Source organism: Schistocerca nitens, chromosome 9, assembly GCF_023898315.1.
Source record: "Schistocerca nitens isolate TAMUIC-IGC-003100 chromosome 9, iqSchNite1.1, whole genome shotgun sequence".
NCBI classification, from domain to species: Eukaryota; Metazoa; Arthropoda; class Insecta; order Orthoptera; family Acrididae; genus Schistocerca; species Schistocerca nitens.
This window is the reverse complement of record NC_064622.1, coordinates 363,187,061-363,206,915: the sequence shown is the minus strand read 5'-3', so window position 1 is coordinate 363,206,915 and position 19,855 is coordinate 363,187,061. Positions and strand designations below refer to the sequence as shown.

At 44.1% G+C, this 19,855-nt stretch overlaps 1 protein-coding gene and 1 pseudogene across 1 annotated transcript in view; one reads left to right on the top strand and one right to left on the bottom strand.

Moving 5' to 3' along the window:
• LOC126204242 (hemicentin-2-like) overlaps positions 1–19,855 on the bottom strand; it is a 308,103-nt gene that overhangs the window by 235,726 nt on the left and 52,522 nt on the right. The window lies entirely within an intron of this gene.
• Positions 6,379–6,496, top strand: LOC126204616 (5S ribosomal RNA; annotated as a pseudogene).

Below are 19,855 nucleotides of genomic sequence, written 5' to 3'. Positions count from 1 at the left end.
ATTTCGAACTAATTATTTTTGTTAGGAAAGCAGGGCAACGAATTTTATATTCCCGAAGCTTTCAAACTCTGTACCAAGGCAAAACTCCAATCCGCCGCACAGACACATCATTCAATTTTAACAACTCCTTATGTCACGCCCCAACCACAAATAATTCAATAAGATTAAATTTGTAAGTAGGCTTTTTAAGTTTTTATGTTGGTTACGCCACGTACCGCTCTATATGAAAATCAAAAATGGCTCTGACTACTATGGGACTTAACATCTGAGGTCATCAGTCCCCTAGCACTTAGAACTACTTAAACCTAACTAACCTAAAGACATCACATACATCCATGCCCGAGGCAGGATTCGAACCTGCGACCGTAGCAGTCGCGCGGTCCCTGACAGAGCGCCTAGAACCGCTAGACCACCGCGGCCGGCATATGAAAATCACTGACTGTGCTGTGTAAAGGCTGTGGTTGGTCTGCATTGTTGGAATTTGCTATTGTAGTTTTGGGCAGTTTGGCTGTTAGCAGCGCGTAGCCCTGCGCAGTTGGAGGTGAACCGCCAGCAGTGGTGAATGTGGGGAGAGAAATGGCGGAGTTTTGAGAGCGGATGATCTGGACGTGTGTCCATCAGAGACAGTAAATTTGTAAGACTGTCATATTATGACTTTTGAACACTATTAAGGTAAATACATTGTTTGTTCTCTTTCAAAATCTTTCATTTGCTAACTATGCCTATCAGTAGTTTTTGCCTTCAGTAGTTTGAATCTATTATTTAGTTGGCAGTAGTGGCGCTTGCTGTATTGTAGTAGTTCGAGTAACGAAGATTTTTGTGAGGTAAGTGATTGATGAAAGGTATAGATTATTGTTAGTCAGGGCCATTCTTCTGTAGGGATTTTTGAAAGTCAGATTGCGTTGCGCTAAAAATATTGTGTGTCAGTTTCAGCACAGCCATTTATAATTTTTCTAAGGGGACGTTTCAAATTGTCTTTCAAAATACCCATCCTTTCGAGCGGCCCGGTATCATTTCAGATCGCACTGGATGCTCGTCCTATGGCCACCTAAATATCACTGTCACTTCGTCTCAGAACTTATTCCACTCATTTTCTCCAGCATGGGGACCTTTTGTGACAGCACTCTCACAATTCCATAAAAAATCAATAAATGAAAAATTCATCACGAGCGCAATCTATTTATGTCGCAACCATCAATGAAAAATGATAAACACCACCATCCGTTCCCATTAATCAGTTCTTTCCCTATGATGCACTTTTATTTTCATACTTTTGATACCACTCTATGCTCCAGTGTATCCAGAGAGACCCATTAAAAATATCTAGAAGAAAATGTCGTCACTTCATTTCAAAAAATGTAGAGTATCTCTGGCAGTATTTCCAGGAGTTGTACCAAATGAAAGCTCTCCTAAAATGTAGATAAACGCAAAATAAAGATACAGAAATGATAAATTCGTGCAGTCTTTCGTCTAGTTCAACTATCCGGGATGCTAGTACGAGACGTTATGAAACTGGCTGAATTTAAGAAATTAATGACAACGAAGTCAGATGGGAGACATAGACTTTTTTTGGGAGGAATTTTGGAATGTTTGCTAAATCTGTTACTAAAATAGCATTCTTCGCCTTTCAGTGAACAAATGTGCCGTACTGGAGCTGAGTTAGGAGTTCGTTTCAAGTACACGACAGTAGTCTTGTAGAGAATTGAGTGCCTCTGGAATCTTAAATAGAGTCGCTTAGTAGTCGAAAGGCGTCAGGACCAGATGAGCTACCTATAAGATTCTACAAAGATTATGCGAAAGAACTTGCTCCCCTACCAGCAGTAATTTATCGTAGATCGCTTGAGCAACAAAGGGTACCTAGCGACTGGAAGAAAGCGCTAGTCATTTCCCTTTTTAAGAAGGGCCGTAGGACAGTTGCACACAATTATAGGCCTTTGTCGTTGATTCCAATCTGTTGTAGAATTATGGAATATGGTTTACGCTAAAAAATTGTGACATTCTTGGAGAAGGAAAATCTCCTCTATAAAAAATCAACATGGATTCGGCAAACTTTCGAAAATCAGCTAGTTCTGTTTGTTAGCACCGTAGACGGTGGCGCTAATATTGATGCCGCGTTCCTAAACTTCCGGAAGGTATTTTACACCATTCCGCACTGCCTTTTAGGAAAACAAAATACTGGTTTATCGAGTATCTGAGCAGAATTGCGACTGGATTCAAAACTTCCTTCCAGAATGAACTCAACACGTGGCTCTTAACGGAACAAAATCGACAGATGTAAAGGTAATTTCCGGAGTACTCCAAGTAAGTATTATAGGATCGTTACTGTTTACAACCTATATAAATGATCTAGTAGAAAGCGTCGGATGCTCTCTAAGACTTTTCACAGACGATGCGGATGTGTCAAAGTAGCTACGCCAAAGGGCAGTAACGATTTGCAGAACAACATGCAGGGAACTGATGAATGGTGCAGGCTCTGGCAGACGTAAAATAGTGAGAAAGGCAGATGCCAGACTCAGATTCATAGAATGAATCTTAAGGAAAGTAACTCATTATACGAATTCAAAGTTTCGTGGCGATATATACTGATAAAATTTCTCTCGGGCTTCCAGCAGCGCCCATTGGTTTAAAATCCACGACCTATCGGCCGAGTTCTTCTTCTATGGCGATTTTTCAAGATGCCATTACGTCGATTGCCTTTTCGTATCCGGTTCGAAGCCGTCATTTTACTGCTGAAGGCGCCGTTTTGAATTTCTCCTTGTTTGGCGAGTTTTCGAGATACCATTCCACCGACTGCTTTTTCTCTGATTTTCAAAGTGATGCAGCCATTTCTCGCCTCCCATTACAGACCCCACAAGGTAGTCACCTCCACAATTTTCGTACTGACCCGAAAGCTCTCCGCAGGTTTCTTTGTGAGCATTCGTCAGCCCAACTTTTTTATCTTCAACTGTCTCAATATTCTAAACATAACCGCTTCTCATGCTTCCACTTGGATTGGCAGTTCGTCACTGCTGTGCGCTTGTCAGTCAAAATCAGACTGTGCAATAAAAACTTATAACAGTCACTGGCGTAAAGATGATGTCCTTCAAAAAAATTGTTACGACTGTGAGTCCCAGCTACAACAAGTGTATACTCTGTGAACACGCTGCACATTGTCAGGAATCTGTGGTGTGCACGAGCTACAGCTGTGCAGGAGGTCCCTAGTACTGACGTGTCCACCTTCACCAGGTAATTTGCTTGCAAAACTTTACTACGATCGAATTGAATCTGAACACGAGCAGTAAGATTTTTTCTGTGATCTCAGTGAAAAGCAAAGTTGTAGAACAATGCTGGTGTTTTAAAATAATATGCTGCATTGCTTTTAGAGTGACCCTCGAACAAGCAATACATGCATCTATAAGTAATAAACGAAATAACTGCTTAAATGAACCCATATTGCTTTGCATGCGTCACACCTGGAAAAGCATACCTCATACAGAATGACAAATTGAGTAGTTATGAGGTGAAATATGAGGGTAAACTTTTAGGGAGGATTTCGTAGGCCAAGAGAAATACATTGGTGGAATGCTCTCGTCCACGCTCCTACATTGTAATAAGAAGACGTTACACGACATACCACCAGTTAAAGCGAGAAAAATCTAAAAATCTGACACCTACGAAACAGCTGTCCAAATTTTGCCGGATATTCCTTAATAATTGGCAGAGAGAGATGTTCCGTTCAGTGGACAGTGAGTGTCCTCTTTTAGCGAACAAAATGTGGGTGTCGATGCTGAACTGGGCAATACGGCGCCCTCCGATATCAGCGACAGTCTGTGTACCCTGAGAGTTCCACAATGGTAGCGAGGCGGAGCTCCTATCTATTGACAGCTTGTCGCTAGTGTGAAGCACTGCCGTTAAAGCGAAAGCGGCACAGCTGGGAAGTGGGCGTGTGAATTTAGTCCAGCTACTCGCCTGTCACAGGAGATACAGTAAACTCAATCGTAGATCAGTTGGAGCGGCTTTTAGCTACTACTGTGAACAGCATGTTTAAAAGAAATAAGTATGACTACCTCACAAGAAAGAAAGCACCACACCTTTTGTTTCAAGAAAACAGCATCTGTCCTTTCCTGACGGATAATATAACCACAATGTAACGATTTGCCTTCAGTAGATGTCAAACTCCGTGCGTTCTAGTAACCACTCTCTAAAAGTTCTTTAAACAAATTTTAAAAAATTAAACAAACAAAGAAACAGAAGCAGTAGATACCAAGTTATAATTACGGGGTCGTCCCAGATTTAGAGTATTTTTTTAGTTTTCCATAAATAATTGTATTTACCTTTGTAACAGCCAAACTAATTCATAAATATTCATACAATTAAAGTGAAATAGCTGCCAAAATTTGCGAAAATAAATCCACCCACAAAATATATACTGTTAACGGTTTAAAAATGGAAATACAATAGACTTGAGAACTCTATATAATGCATGAATCGCAAAGGAATTTGATTTATTTATCATAATTTTGGTTCTTTCTGCTGGACTTGTTTATATTTTTGAAGGGGTTAAACTGGAACTAAATTTAGCTGTTGAATATTTCATATAGCGTTCAAATTTATGGAACTGCCAGAATGATAAAATTACGAAAATGGAATATCATTGTTGATTATCATTAGGTAGCCTACTCCTTTTTGGTGATACAATTACAACAAAATAAAATCACGCTCTCAGTAATCTATCCGTAAGTTTAATTTTTCAAACGCGTATCCTTCACCAACTTATGACGAGAAGGAGTCAATAATCATATATCTCGTGATGACTTACAACGGCTTCTTGTAAGTTGTAAATCTACCATCAGACTCTCAAGCGAAATCACAGAACAAATAAAACCATTTACGAATTTAGTGGCTTGCACACAGTTGGCGATGTATATTGAGCGTTGGTCAAATTTTCGTGGGGTACACTGAAGTAACTAAATAATTTTTAGGGAGCTGGCAAATACTTTTCATCATATAAAATACTTTTTTTGTAGTGTGTCATATTCCATTGTTTTTTCACTGATTAAATGTGTGATATTTTATTTTTTATATTTCTGGATGTATGGTGCAAACATTGCTGGCTGCAATGGAATATTCTAACAAAACAAACCGAATTGCTTTACTGTCAGCTGGCTTCATGATTATTGGCTAACTTCGGAGTGACGGAAGTTGGTACTCAGTTTCGTGTATCCACCATACTGAAACATTCCGTTACAAGGTCATTTGAGAAGGACCACAGGCTATGACTGTGGAGAGAGAAGGAAGGATATTTGCCGCAGCCCTTTCAAAGGAATTATCCTGGCATTCGCGTTAAGCGACTTACACATGTCAAGGGAATTTACAATCTGGATGCCTAGATACAAAATGAAATCATCGTCCTCCAGAATCCAAGTTTGTTCTACCATTGTCCCTAAGTCACACTACAAAGAACAACAAACTACGCGAAACCTTCACAGCTCTTGTCACACACAACTGCGCGTCAAGGTTACCAAGGAAACGGTAAGTACATATTTTTCTGCCTGTGGGTATTGGTACTAATAAGTCGACATAGTTCAGAAAATAGGCGTAATATGTTAGTATTTTTCGAGAATTCTAATCGCCAGAATTAAAGCGACCAGCAGTTTATTCGTACGAAATGCGGATACAAACACATTATACTGTGAATTAATGCTGTCACAGAAATGTTGAAAGTAGGCCTACGTAAAGTTGTTGCGATTTTAATTCTGATCTAAGTCACTATCCGTGATAGACACCATCTTGCAACAGAGGTTTTATTACAGGCCCACTCATGTTATCTGGATGAAACATTTAAAAGTTACAACAGTAATAAGAAGTAAGTTTGTACCTCAAAGTACGTTAACTTTATCACTTTTTTAGGGATTTCTGTCGGTACGACATACACCGAAGGTGGTCACGCCGATTTTAATTTCTGTAATTGCTGAGGATGCTGCGACCATTACACCTTGTCAGCCGTAAACTACAAAGCTATATGTAACAGCAATGTAAGTAAGTCTGCAACACGTCAGTATATGTTTAGAATAATTATGAAATACAAGCCCTTGTAAGATGGCTTTACGTTTAAGATTAAGCAGATTTATACTCCGGTCAATCCAATTCCATTTTCATATTTGTCAAAAAATTATGCAATCCACACGTAATTCCGACTATGTAATTACTTTTTCTCTGTAATAACAGTATTGATAACTTTTATACCGAGATGAACCAGAAGATGCAACTAAAAACGTTGCGACACCAACAATGCAAGTCAGCAAAGACGTCAGTAATTACAGTTATAATGGGTTAACGAACTTCCATTCAGCTATATATTCATCAGTTTTATTCATTTTAACATCTAATACTTCTTGGGGCAACGGCCTTGCCGCAGTGGATCCACCGGTTCCCATCAGATCACCGAAGGTAAGCGCTGTCGGACGTGGCCGACACTTGGATGGGTGACCATCCAAGCCGCCATGCACTGTTGCCATTTTTCGGGGTGCACTCAGCCTCGTGATGCCAATTGAGGAGCTACTCGACCGAATAGTAGCGGCTCCGGTCAAAGAAAACCATCATAACTGCCGGGTGAGCGGCGTGCTGACCACACGCCCCTCCGATCCGCATCCTCACTGAGGATGACACGTCGGTCGGATGGTCCCGATGGGCCAGTTATGGCTTGAAGACGGAGTGCTAATTATACTGCTTGAAAGTTCCGCGAAACTATGCATGTGAAGTACGTATATAATCGAACATAAGTGCTGGTCAATGTTAATCGTTATACTTTGAATTGGGTTCAAAATGCCGGCCGAAGTGGCCGTGCGGTTAAAGGCGCTGCAGTCTGGAACCGCAAGACCGCTACGGTCGCAGGTTCGAATCCCTCGGGCATGGATGTTTGTGATGTCCTTAGGTTAGTTAGGTTTAACTAGTTCTAAGTTCTAGGGGACTAATGACCTCAGCAGTTGAGTCCCATAGTGCTCAGAGCCATTTTTGGGTTCAAAATGGCTCTGAGCACAATGGGCCTCAACTGCTGTGGTCATTAGTCCCCTAGAACTTAGAACTACTTAAACCTAACTAACCTAAGGACATCACACACATCCATGCCCGAGGCAGGATTCGAACCTGCGACCGTAGCAGTCGCACGGTTCTGGACTGCGCGCCTAGAACTGCGAGACCACCGCGGCCGGCTTTGAATTGGGGTACAGACTTGTAAGATGTGCTGCATTTGTAAGAATACAGCTTTACACTGTCTACTTAATTATTACGACATTCTGTGAAACACTTCCACTTTCACTACAACGTCTTTCAGATTGCGTACTCTTGCGCCATGCAGAAGCCAGTTGTCAACTCAAAGGGCGGTCCGACCACAGCCGGTCCACTTTCTGAAAAGGATTTGGCAGGTATGTCTTAGGGGCTCACGGAAGCTTCGACCTGTGCAGGCCAGTCATAGTGCAGGGCACATGTAATTCGTACTTGACCAAAGAGACTTCTAACTTTTTGCAATGGGACATTCAAATAACTCAGTGGTGCCACATGAAAATTTATGCCGGAAGGGGCGCTTTACGTGATCGGTCGTGTTAACCGTTCAGGTATCCGAGCACGTCTCCCGACCGACCGAAATCTCCAGATGCTGTTGCCGCACATAACAGAGTAGTGTCCCGTGCCCATGTACCCTACATGTCCGAAAGAACAGACACCATACCTATACAACATGGTCCTGAGGGCACATCGAGTTTTCACTACAGATGCACATTGATGTCCGACCTTCCGGAAGAATAAAAGAGGGCCGTTAACGAAGAGGAATAATGGACATGGGACACTAATCTGTAGTGTGCGACATATAGGGGTTTATGCCGGACGAGAGACGTGTTCGGATAGCTGAAGGTGTCGGCAGTTTACTGCTTGTTTGTTGGCGACGAGAAAAATATTCTTGATTTTTGGCACTTCCTTAATGAACACCATTGTGCAGCTGTCCCAAACCCCCAACCACAGACAGTTTAGCTTCCTTTTTTGTGACGTCCTCCTTAACCAACCCCAAAGCTGGGGTGTTCCTGCCAGGAGTAATTGATCCCAGCCTCTTCCTCTCTTAGAACCGGTACTGTAGTGGACTGACAAGGCAGCCAGTCCACAGAGACGGGTAGCCGAAAGGGCACACGTACACACACGCCGACTGGCGCGAAGTCTGGAACAGGATACGTGATGAATGTGATAAAGAAAAGAACGTAGCTACTAGAACACTTAACTTTTATATCGTCCTTTGGTATACAGCATTCTTGATGATACAAGTGAGACTATCTTGAGATACATGCAATGGTACAAATGGCGCCTTGCTAGGTCGTAGCCATTAACTTAGCTGAGGGCTATTCTAACTGTCTCTCGGCAAATGAGAGAAAGGCTTCGATCAGTGTAGTCGCTAGCAAAGTCGTCGTACAACTGGGGCGAGTGCTAGTACGTCTCTCGAGACCTGCCTTGTGGTGGCGCTCGGTCTGCGATCCTGACAGTGGCGACACGCGGGTCCGACATGTACTAATGGACCGCGGCCGATTTAAGCTACCACCTAGCAAGTGTGGTGTCTGGCGGTGACACCACAGGTACAATCTCTGATCATCAGAATTTTCTTCTCCGAAAAACTATTTGTCAATAATCTTACTCTGTCTAGCATCTTGCCGCGCCCTCCTCCTAGTTACGTCTCTCCGCTGCTATTCTCGGTAGTATTAATGATACTTTAAAAAAACTAACAAAAAATGAATAAAAAAGGAAAGTAAATAAATAAATCGTAGATGTACCTCTAGTCGACGTCCCCGACGCTTTCCTTGGTTTCTGGGATTGGGAACGGGACATGGTGTCCAGGATTCGGGTTGTGACCCCCAGCCACTTTGTCTCTACCCTCTGTTAAGGCGTCATGCAGGTTCCTTTGAAAAATAAAAATAAAAATAAAACTATGTTAAGGCGAACGCTCGCGTAATGTGGGAATTCCAGGTTCGAGTCTCGTTCCGGCGAAAATTTTCGTCTGGCGACACAGTTATTTCAAAGCTCTAATACGTAAAGTACATACACTACTGGCCATTAAAATTGCTACACCACGAAGATGACGTGTTACAGACGCGAAATTTAACTGACAGGAAGACGATGCTGTGACATGCAAATGATTAGCTTTTCAGAGCATTCACACAAGGTTGGCGCCGGTGGCGACACCTACAACGTGCTGACATGAGGAAAGTTTCCGACCGATTTCTCATACACAAACAGCAGTTGTCCGGCGTTGCCTGCTGAAACGTTGTTGTGATGCCTCGTGCAACGAAGAGAGATGCGTACCATCACGTTTCCGACTTTGATAAAGGTCGGATTATGGCCTATTGCGATTGCGGTTTATCGCATCGTGACTTTGCTGCTCGCGTTGGTAGAGATCCAATGACTATTAGGAGAATATGGAATCGGTGGGTTCAGGAGGGTAATACGGAACGCCGTGCTGGATCCCAACGGCCTCGTATCACTAGCAGTCGAGATGACACACATTTTATCCGCATGGCTGTAACGGATCGTGCAGCCGCGTCTCGATCCCTGAGTCAACAGATGGGGACCTTTGCAAGACAACAACCATCTGCACGAACAGTTCGACGACATTTGCAACAGCATGGACTATCAGTTCTGAGACCATGGCTGCGATTATCCTTGACGCTGCATCACAGACAGGAGCGCCTGCGATGGTGTACTCAACGACGAACCTGGGTGCACGAATGGCAAAACATCATTTTTTCGGATGAATCCAGGTTCCGTGTACAGCATCATGATGGTCGCATCCGTGTTTGGCGACATCGCGGTGAACGTACATTGGAAGCGTGTATTCATCATCGCCATACTGGCGTGTCACCCGTCGTGATGGTATGGGGTGCCGTTGGTTTCACGTCTCAGTCACCTCTTGTTTGCATTGACGGCACTTTGAACAGTGGACGTTACATTTCAGATGTGGTACGACCCGTGGCTCTACCCTTCATTCGACCCCTTGCAAAACCCTACATTTCAGCAGGATAAGGCACGACCGCATGTTGCAGGTCCTGTACGGGCCTTTCTGGATACAGTAAATGTTTGACTGCTGTCCTGGCCAGCACATTCTCCAGATCTCTCACCAACTGAAAACGTCTGGTCAATGGTGGAAGAGCCACTGGCTCGTCACAATTCGCCAGTCTCTACTCTTGATGAAGTGTGGTATCGTGTTGAAACTGCATGGGCAGTTGTATCTGTACGCCGGCCGGTGTGGACAAGCGGTTCTAGGCGTTTCAGTCTGGAACCGCGCGACCGCTACGGTCGCAGGTTCGAATCCTGCCTCGTGCATGGATGTGTGTTATGTCCTTAGGTTCGTTAGGTTTAAGTACTTCTAAGTTCTAGGGGACTGATGACCTCAGATGTTAAGTCCCATAGTGCTCAGAGCCTTTTTTTTTTTTTTTTTTTTTGTACACGCCATCCAAAATCTGTTTAACTCAATGTCCAGGCGTATCAAGGCTGTTATTACGGCCAGAGGTGGTTGTTCTGGGTACTGATTTCTCAGGATCTATGCACCCACACTGCGTGAAAATGTAATCTCATGTCAGTTCTAATATATTATACATTTTCCGATGAATATCCGTTTATCATCTGCATTTCTTCTTGGTGTAGCAATTTTAATGGCCAGTAGTGTATATACGGTGGCGAATCGACACCATGCCTGTTCAACATATATTTCAGTTTGGACGCCTCTTGGAGCTAGCACAAAGCACTCTTATTCTTGTCAGTACGTTGAACGGTGACGCTTTACGCACTTGTCTTCTGTTTGCCAGCAGGGCCCATTCAAGAGAGAACTTTCAACAACACGGTGAGATTGCAGCAAGAAACGTAATAGTGTTTGTATTTACTTGATGGTAATGCAGGGGCCCTTGGTCAGGCTGAATTGTGTGTCTTTACGCGTTGAATTTTGTTTCATATGGTTCTCTTAAGCATTTCTTCACTCTTTCTATTTAACAAGAACACATGTTAACTGATATTTGTTTGTAACTTCATCATGTTTCAGAAATTTGTAAGTTTGATCTGCAACTTGTGTTTGCCTGTGGCGAGTAATTTAATTTATGTTGTGTTTTTCAAAAATTACATTGAATTTTTCATACGTTTGGTCTTCACGAATTTATTATTTCGTATCTGTTCCTTTGTTCACGACTTCCAACACTTCTCGCAAATCCCTATTGCGAAATGCCATTTAGTACGGACCGGTGAGTAGCATGGGCCACTTGGTGTTTCTCCGTTTTGCTCGAAAACAGTGGACACATGAAGTGCTTGGAATAAAGCGCATACGTCACTCCACCATTTGTTAGAACTTGAGTGATATAGCAGTTGAGTTTTTGTCACTAACAAATTTTATTTGTTATTGATAATCCAAGCTGATGAACACTGTAAGTTTTATGCAAGCAAAGATAAGAAGTAATATTGCCACACTGGCAATATTTGAGTAGCATAATGTAGATTGTGTCGTAATAATGAAACTCCGCTTACCCAAGTCGAATTCTATTCTCACCACGTTTTAATGTGCAATAGGAATGATCCAAGACCGCAGTGAAGCAAGCGGTTTAAAATGTGGAAGGCTAAACGACCGAAAGGGCATCTGTCTATCATGCTAATGTTCCTAAAACCTCACTACGGAGAAGATTAAATCATTCTAGGTGATCAACTGACTTTCATAACATCCCATAAGAGGTTTCCCAAAGCAGCTTTTGAGGAAAATTACGAAAAAGTCCTTATAGCGAACATGAGAGAATTGCATTCTAGGTTGATGCCACGAGCTAAGACTGAGTTTAGAAAATTAGCCTAGTGGCAGAAATTGTAAAGCTGTCTCTTAGATTTAACAGAGGAAAGAAACTGGCGGGTAAAGTTTTGTATGGGAAATTTATTAAGAAACACCGAGAACTGTCTTACAGAAAACCTGAGTACACAAGCTTCATCCATTCTGCCACTTTCAGCAAACCCCAAGCTGAAATTTAGTCAGATCTTTTATAATTATCTTGCAGTTTTGATATATAAACATATTAATTTGCTTGTGAAACGCACTAACAAGTTTTTATTTAAAAGCCTGTCTTGTTGTACGGCCCACACAAGCCGACACTTTCTTAAAACTCCGAATTGTACATCTAACAAAATCTTTTATTTCCATGTCTATTTTGGTTAGAAACCTTTTTACTCCATTTACACCACAACAAATATTGAAGTACAGAGCTTTTACAATTATAACTTACTCCAAAAGAGCAACAAATCTTTTATACCAATTTTGGATGAAGTGCCCCACAATGTTCGCCATTTCTTATGTGAATATTTAAAATTTGCTTTATAACTCATGCTCCATTCACTTTCTTTGCAATTAATCCAATCATAACGGAGCATGAATGTGCAGTGCTCACAATTATCTTCCGTGAGGATTTTGCGGCACCACAAGTAAGATTACAGAACGCCAGATTTCGATGCACTAGGTAGTGCAGATGGCATCATCTGAACTTACCTCTTCCACCACACGAACTCATAGATTAACAGTCCCTAAGCAGTATAGTTTATCAATGACGTAGATATATATCCTTCACAAGTTAACCCTATAAGTATCAGCTTATTACCCTTGAGGTAGTACAGGACGATGCTTGAAGTCAAATTCAAATCCCAGCAGTGTTACTTCTAACGAGGCCTCCTATTCCTTTGCCAGTTTGCAAAACTTTTGCCATCTCCAAAACTTCATCAAACAGTAGTTGCCACACTAAACCGCAGTAAGCAATTTCACATGCCTTGTTCATTCAGTTCGATATTGATTAGGTAATTAGAAGGAGATAACAATCTGGATTCCTTGGGCAATGTTTTTGTTATAAGTATGTCGAATGACAATGACTGGACGTAGTGCAATCTTCATGTTTTCATTTCCTTTCACGTAACATCTTGCTGGGATGACTTTTTTTCGGGAAGACTTTTGTGTGCTTAGGAAACCACAGCACGGATTAGAGACAGGTGGAACGAGAATGTTACTAAAAAGCGATTCTTTGCCGTCACCGCTGCCTGGAGGATCATGAGTCTGCCTTCGTGGAAGTCAAGGTGCCAGGGATGAGCCAGGGGGTTGCTGGATATTGTGTTTTTACAACCTGGGCCATGTCCAATGGCCGAACAGTGGCAGCAGCGCCACGCTAGAATGAGGAGAAGAAGGCTTCCTCATATTTTACCGAAGGCTTTTTGTAGATAACTTTTGCTCACTTTACAAAGGAAACGTGGCTTGCATAAAATACTGGCCTAGCCTCCGATCTGCTTTCCTTATTCAGAGGAACTGTAAGACAACTCGGTAGCGTTCTCGCTTCCCACGCCCGGGTTCCCGGGTTCGATTCCCGGCGGGGTCAGGGATTTTCTCTGCCTCGTGATGGCTGGGTGTTGTGTGCTGTCCTTAGGTTAGTTAGGTTTAAGTAGTTCTAAGTTCTAGGGGACTTATGACCACAGCAGTTGAGTCCCATAGTGCTCAGAGCCATTTTTTTGTAAGACAACTGATGGGTAGAAAATTGTGCGTTTGATAAATTAGTCAGTGACGTCACGGTATGGAGCTGTGGCGGACGGATTTTTTTTTTTTTTTTTTTTTAAGCAATGGGAGGCCTATTTCTGGCCATGTAGTTGGCGTAGAGCTGGAAGCATCCACAATATTGGGCCAGTGTGTGCGCATTTTTCGCTATTTGCGACCTGCAATATTCCGTGGTAAATGATAGCAGGACATAGGAATCAGTGAAAATTGGTAGAGTTCATTGTTACGTGCATTGGAGAGAACATCGGAAGGGAAGTGGCGCTGTGCACGTCTTGTGAACATCAGCCACGTACGTTGGAGATGGAGATCAGGGCACACACTAAGAGAAAAATGTGATCCAGAATTGCGAGAGCAGCAAGCGCCCTTGGTTTCTCTATGACAGAGCCATTCGTGCAACAGGTGCGGCATTCACCACAAATGTTCATGAATTATTATGGTAAGCGTAGGTAGCTGTTTCGGAATGATAGGGCATTCCTTGGTCCTCGCTTCAGACATCTGTACTACGTCTTTCTCAGGTCCACAACTGCTATATTGAGTGTTTGGACTTCTTGATTAACCAGCGGGTTGACAGTAACTGTTTTCATTTAGGGTTGACGAACTCTGAGATTTACGTTCAGACTGATAATTCCGTTACGAGAGCATACTTTTATCACTGAGTCAAGAAATTCTGCAAATGGATAGAAACTCACTAATTAGATTCCTATACATACAGAGTTGGTAAACCTTCACACTCTTCCATAACCTATTCTACACTCCTGGAAATGGAAAAAAGAACACATTGACACCGGTGTGTCAGACCCACCATACTTGCTCCGGACACTGCGAGAGGGCTGTACAAGCAATGATCACACGCACGGCACAGCGGACACACCAGGAACCGCGGTGTTGGCCGTCGAATGGCGCTAGCTGCGCAGCATTTGTGCACCGCCGCCGTCAGTGTCAGCCAGTTTGCCGTGGCATACGGAGCTCCATCGCAGTCTTTAACACTGGTAGCATGCCGCGACAGCGTGGACGTGAACCGTATGCGCAGCTGACGGACTTTGAGCGAGGGCGTATAGTGGGCATGCGGGAGGCCGGGTGGACGTACCGCCGAATTGCTCAACACGTGGGGCGTGAGGTCTCCACAGTACATCGATGTTGTCGCCAGTGGTCGGCGGAAGGTGCACGTGCCCGTCGACCTGGGACCGGACCGCAGCGACGCACGGATGCACGCCAAGACCGTAGGATCCTACGCAGTGCCGTAGGGGACCGCACCGCCACTTACCAGCAAATTAGGGACACTGTTGCTCCTGGGGTATCGGCGAGGACCATTCGCAACCGTCTCCATGAAGCTGGGCTACGGTCCCGCACACCGTTAGGCCGTCTTCCGCTCACGCCCCAACATCGTGCAGCCCGCCTCCAGTGGTGTCGCGACAGGCGTGAATGGAGGGACGAATGGAGACGTGTCGTCTTCAGCGATGAGAGTCGCTTCTGCCTTGGTGCCAATGATGGTCGTATGCGTGTTTGGCGCCGTGCAGGTGAGCGCCACAATCAGGACTGCATACGACCGAGGCACACAGGGCCAACACCCGGCATCATGGTGTGGGGAGCGATCTCCTACACTGGCCGTACACCACTGGTGATCGTCGAGGGAACACTGAATAGTGCACGGTACATCCAAACCGTCATCGAACCCATCGTTCTACCATTCCTAGACCGGCAAGGGAAGTTGCTGTTCCAACAGGACAATGCACGTCTGCATGTATCCCGTGCCACCCAACGTGCTCTAGAAGGTGTAAGTCAAGTACCCTGGCCAGCAAGATCTCCGGATCTGTCCCCCATTGAGCATGTTTGGGACTGGATGAAGCGTCGTCTCACGCGGTCTGCACGTCCAGCACGAACGCTGGTCCAACTGAGGCGCCAGGTGGAAATGGCATGGCAAGCCGTTCCACAGGACTACATCCAGCATCTCTACGATCGTCTCCATGGGAGAATAGCAGCCTGCATTGCTGCGAAAGGTGGATATACACTGTACTAGTGCCGACATTGTGCATGCTCTGTTGCCTGTGTCTATGTGCCTGTGGTTCTGTCAGTGTGATCATGTGATGTATCCGACCCCAGGAATGTGTCAATAAAGTTTCCCCTTCCTGGGACAATGAATTCACGGTGTTCTTATTTCAATTTGCAGGAGTGTATTTGAAGATGTTTACTGAATAAATTGATTTGTTAATTGAAAGATTGTTTCTGTTAGACACCTTCCATTCATATTAAAATATTCTTTCTGTAAATCTCCACTTTAGGATCTGCAGCCAGGGCCTTAAAAATCGTGTTATTCACTCAAGTTGTGTACGTAAAAATTTATAGCCTAGATCTTAGAGGCGAGGCTGGCTCAGAATTGGTTTTCTGAGTGTTTGTAACTGCAGGAGGTTTCACAACGTTGTGCTAATAATGGGTCTCCTATGGGGGTAGGTTTCAGGACAGAAACCAAGTTAATGATCTTATGCGAACACTCAGGTTCAGTTTAAAGTACGTGGTAAGCTTTCACTTGTTCAGAAAAGATTACCTCATTTGTCTAATAACCTTAGATTTTGTATAACTGAGATTATCGCCGTACCCGTAAGTCACATTGCGTCAGGAGGACAATAGCAACACGAAGAATTCTCCGCGCCTTTCGGCTGCGAATCAACTGCTTGCGATGAAAGGCGGGGCGGGGAGGGGTGATATATCCGCTTAGCGCGTCTTCCGCAGGAGAGCAGTCCCAGTTCGCCGCTCTCACGGCGCGGCGACTCCAGAATTGGATCGGGAAATCTCCGACGCGCGAGCCGTGACGTCGGCGATACTCGGGCGCCGGAGCTGGCGCCAGCGCGGCGCCAAATTGTGCTTTTTGTGTGGCGCCAGTCCCCTTCCGCAGCAGGCGAGGCAGGCCCGCCGCGCGCGCCACGCACGTACCTGCTGCGGCTGCGGCAGCGGCAGCGGAGCCCTGATTTACGGCGTGCCGGCGAGGTCAGGCGTCTCACTCCCTGCCAGCTCTCCTCGTAACTCACTCTCCCGGTATAGGCAGACGGAACAACTTCGTCAGGATAACGCGTTCTGTCGGTCATCATGTCACTTCATACTCGCTAAATTTCGTTACGTCCATTTTCCTCGCATTTCTGGGCATTATAATTGCAACATCAAGAAAGTTAACTAATAACAACATATTATTTATTGGGTCAATATAATATGGTAAGAAGAATACATGATTAAATTTGTACACACGTTGAGTAATGTACCACGCCTGGCAGAAGTTGTGAAGCACCTAGAACTGGAGGAGAAAACGAAACAATACTTCACGGTTTGACAGGTACTTGACATTATTTCGGCCATTAAAAGCTGAAAACATAGTTACAAAAAAAATAGTTAGTATTAGGAGTCCATTTAACAGTAGGACGTGACACCTTCTCTGGCTTCAATACATGCAATGATTCGGTGGGAATGGTGCCAAAGCCCATTTTATCCTCCCCTGAGGCAAGGTGTCTTTCACATCCTGGATATTGGCACACTGCAGAGTTCTCATACGAGTTGATCCTCCACATGCTCTCTCAGGGACCGATCTAGGGATATTGCTTTATTCGTCAGTACCGCAACACCACGCAGAGTTATGTCGACTGGACGAGAATTGCCCTGTTGGAAAATGGCACCACTATAGTGCCACATGAGAGGCAGCACGTGAGGATATCGTTGACGTACCCAAATGACAACCAGCCGCAGACGAAGTCATACCCGATGGCTCCCCATCCCATGACCCAAGCAGTAATCATGCTGTGTTTCTCCCAAATATCGAAAGAATGGGACCACTACCCGGGTGACCATCATACGATGGTTATCCTGGGTAAGAACCATGGTTCTCCATTGAAAACAGTGCTTCTTGCTTTCAGCATCATTCTGTACATAGCTACTTCTGCTGTCAGATATTAGGAGAACTTTCTAGCCTGGGTAACAGTCGAACACTATCTGCATCAACGTAGATCAGGTCAGCATGTGCAGCATGTGTTGTTGCGTTATCGTGTTGAAAGGTAACGTCACAGAGACCGGAAAGATAGGTCAGAGTCACCACCCTTAACACCTCAGAAATGTAACTCATGCTGTCCAAATTACGTACTTTGCGAAGGAGAAGTGATCTTATTGTGTACCCAATGGCACTACGTACTGCGACCGTATGACAATATTAACAGTAAATTAGATGCAAGCCTTTCAATTGAGCCCACTTTTATCCCACTCATCCAAATGGATAAGGTGGACCTACAGATTAACTTGGAGCCCTAGCCACGTGTTGTCCGTAGTGACTCCTCGCATCGTTAAGAGAAGAAGTGTAGATTAAAGGGAGAATGAAAATTTCCTTGATCTAATTAGATCCCAGGTACGTGCTTTACCGCCATGCCATCAGGCCCGGCATCATACGACGATGGAAAATGCACTCTTGCATCTTTTGTTATCAGCGGAGAGGCTGCACGTGATGATGTCCTTGACGTTTGAAGTGCCGTTAGAATTACCTCAATGACTGCCAGCCCTAAATGAAGACATCCCGTATGCCTCCCCATGCCACGACCCAAGAAGTAACCCAATCGTTATTTTGTGCACAGAACAAACTCGTCAGAAATGATAATGTATTGCCACTCCAGTGCAATCTTGTCGGCTCGCCTCTGCTACAGCGTCAAGAAAAGTCGCAACAATGATCATCCGTAGTATTACAGGCTTCGTGACACTGTCGGTAACCATATTTGTATTTCTGTAAACAAGTTTATTTCCAGACCCACTTGACAGGGTTGCACATGTGAGTGAATAATTTGTCGGTCATCTAAGACGCTAGTCTCATGTGGCTCTTAATATCCTGCACGGCTCTGAGCAAAATCCTCCTGAACTCATCGATTCCAAGTTCACACTACAGCCGTCTGAATTTGACCAAGGGTCAGCCATAAACCGCAGTCGTGATAAGCCTCGATCCTTCCACTCCCGAATTCTGACTCCTACTGGTACACGCTTATACTTATAACACTTTACGCGATCACAAACAAGAATCATTCAAATGTGGTTCCTGAATGAGAAACACACTGCGCATTTTCCCTTATTACAGAATGCTTATCATTTGCATATCACATGTCACTTCCACGTTTGCTGCCCGCACTGTTGGCGGTGTTTCGCTTTTGGTGGGCAGAGGGTATTTTTATTATTTTCTGTGACGTGTCGCTTAAGCATTTAGCATACTCCTGAGGTGCTACGAGATCTGAACTCTACGATCTATACAATGAGCAAATTCCTCCCCATGAGATCATGTGAAATGAAAAAGCTACGACCAACTAATTAAATAGCTGTATTAAACCGGGGTGGGACAACGGAACGTGAAAAATGGGCACCACAAGTCACAGATAACCATCAAGCATTCCACCAAGCTATTAAATGAATCTAAAGGTCACTATAACAATCCGCTTTATTGCTAGGTGCATTAATGTGATTCCAGGTACTGAATAAACAATACAAACTTGTACAAAAGCCCTTGGCACGAGTGGATGTATTGGCGATATCTACATCTACATACATACTCCGCAATCCACCATACGGTGCGTGGCGGAGGGTACCTCGTACCACAACTAGCATCTTCTCTCCCTGTTCCACTCCCAAACAGAACGAGGGAAAAATGACTGCCTATATGCCTCTGTACGAGCCCTAATCTCTCCTATCTTATATTTGTGGTCTTTCTGCGAAATGTAAGTTGGCGGCAGTAAAATTGTACTGCAATCAGCCTCAAATGCTGGTTCTCTAAATTTCCTCATTAGCGATTCACGAAAAGAACGCCTCCTTTCCTCCAGAGACTCCCACCTGAGTTCCTGAAGCGTTTCCGTAATACTCACGTGATGATAAAACCTACTAGTAACAAATCTAGCCGTCCGCCTCTGAATTGCTTCTATGTCCTTCCTCAATCCTACATGATAGGGATCCCAAACGCTCGAGCAGTACTCAAGAATAGGTCGTAATAGTGTTTTATAAGCGGTCTCCTTTACAGATGAACCACATCTTCCCAAAATTCTACCAGTGAACCGAAAACGACTATCCGCCTTCCCCACAACTGCCATTACATGCTTGTCCCACTTCATACCGCTCTGCAATGTTACGCCCAAATATTTAATCGACATGACTGTGTCAAGCGCTACACTACTAATGGAGTATTCAAACACTACAGGATTCTTTTTCCTATTCATCCGGATTAATTTACAATTATCTATATTTAGAGTTAGCTGCCATTCTTTACACCAATGAAAAATCCTGTCCAAGTCA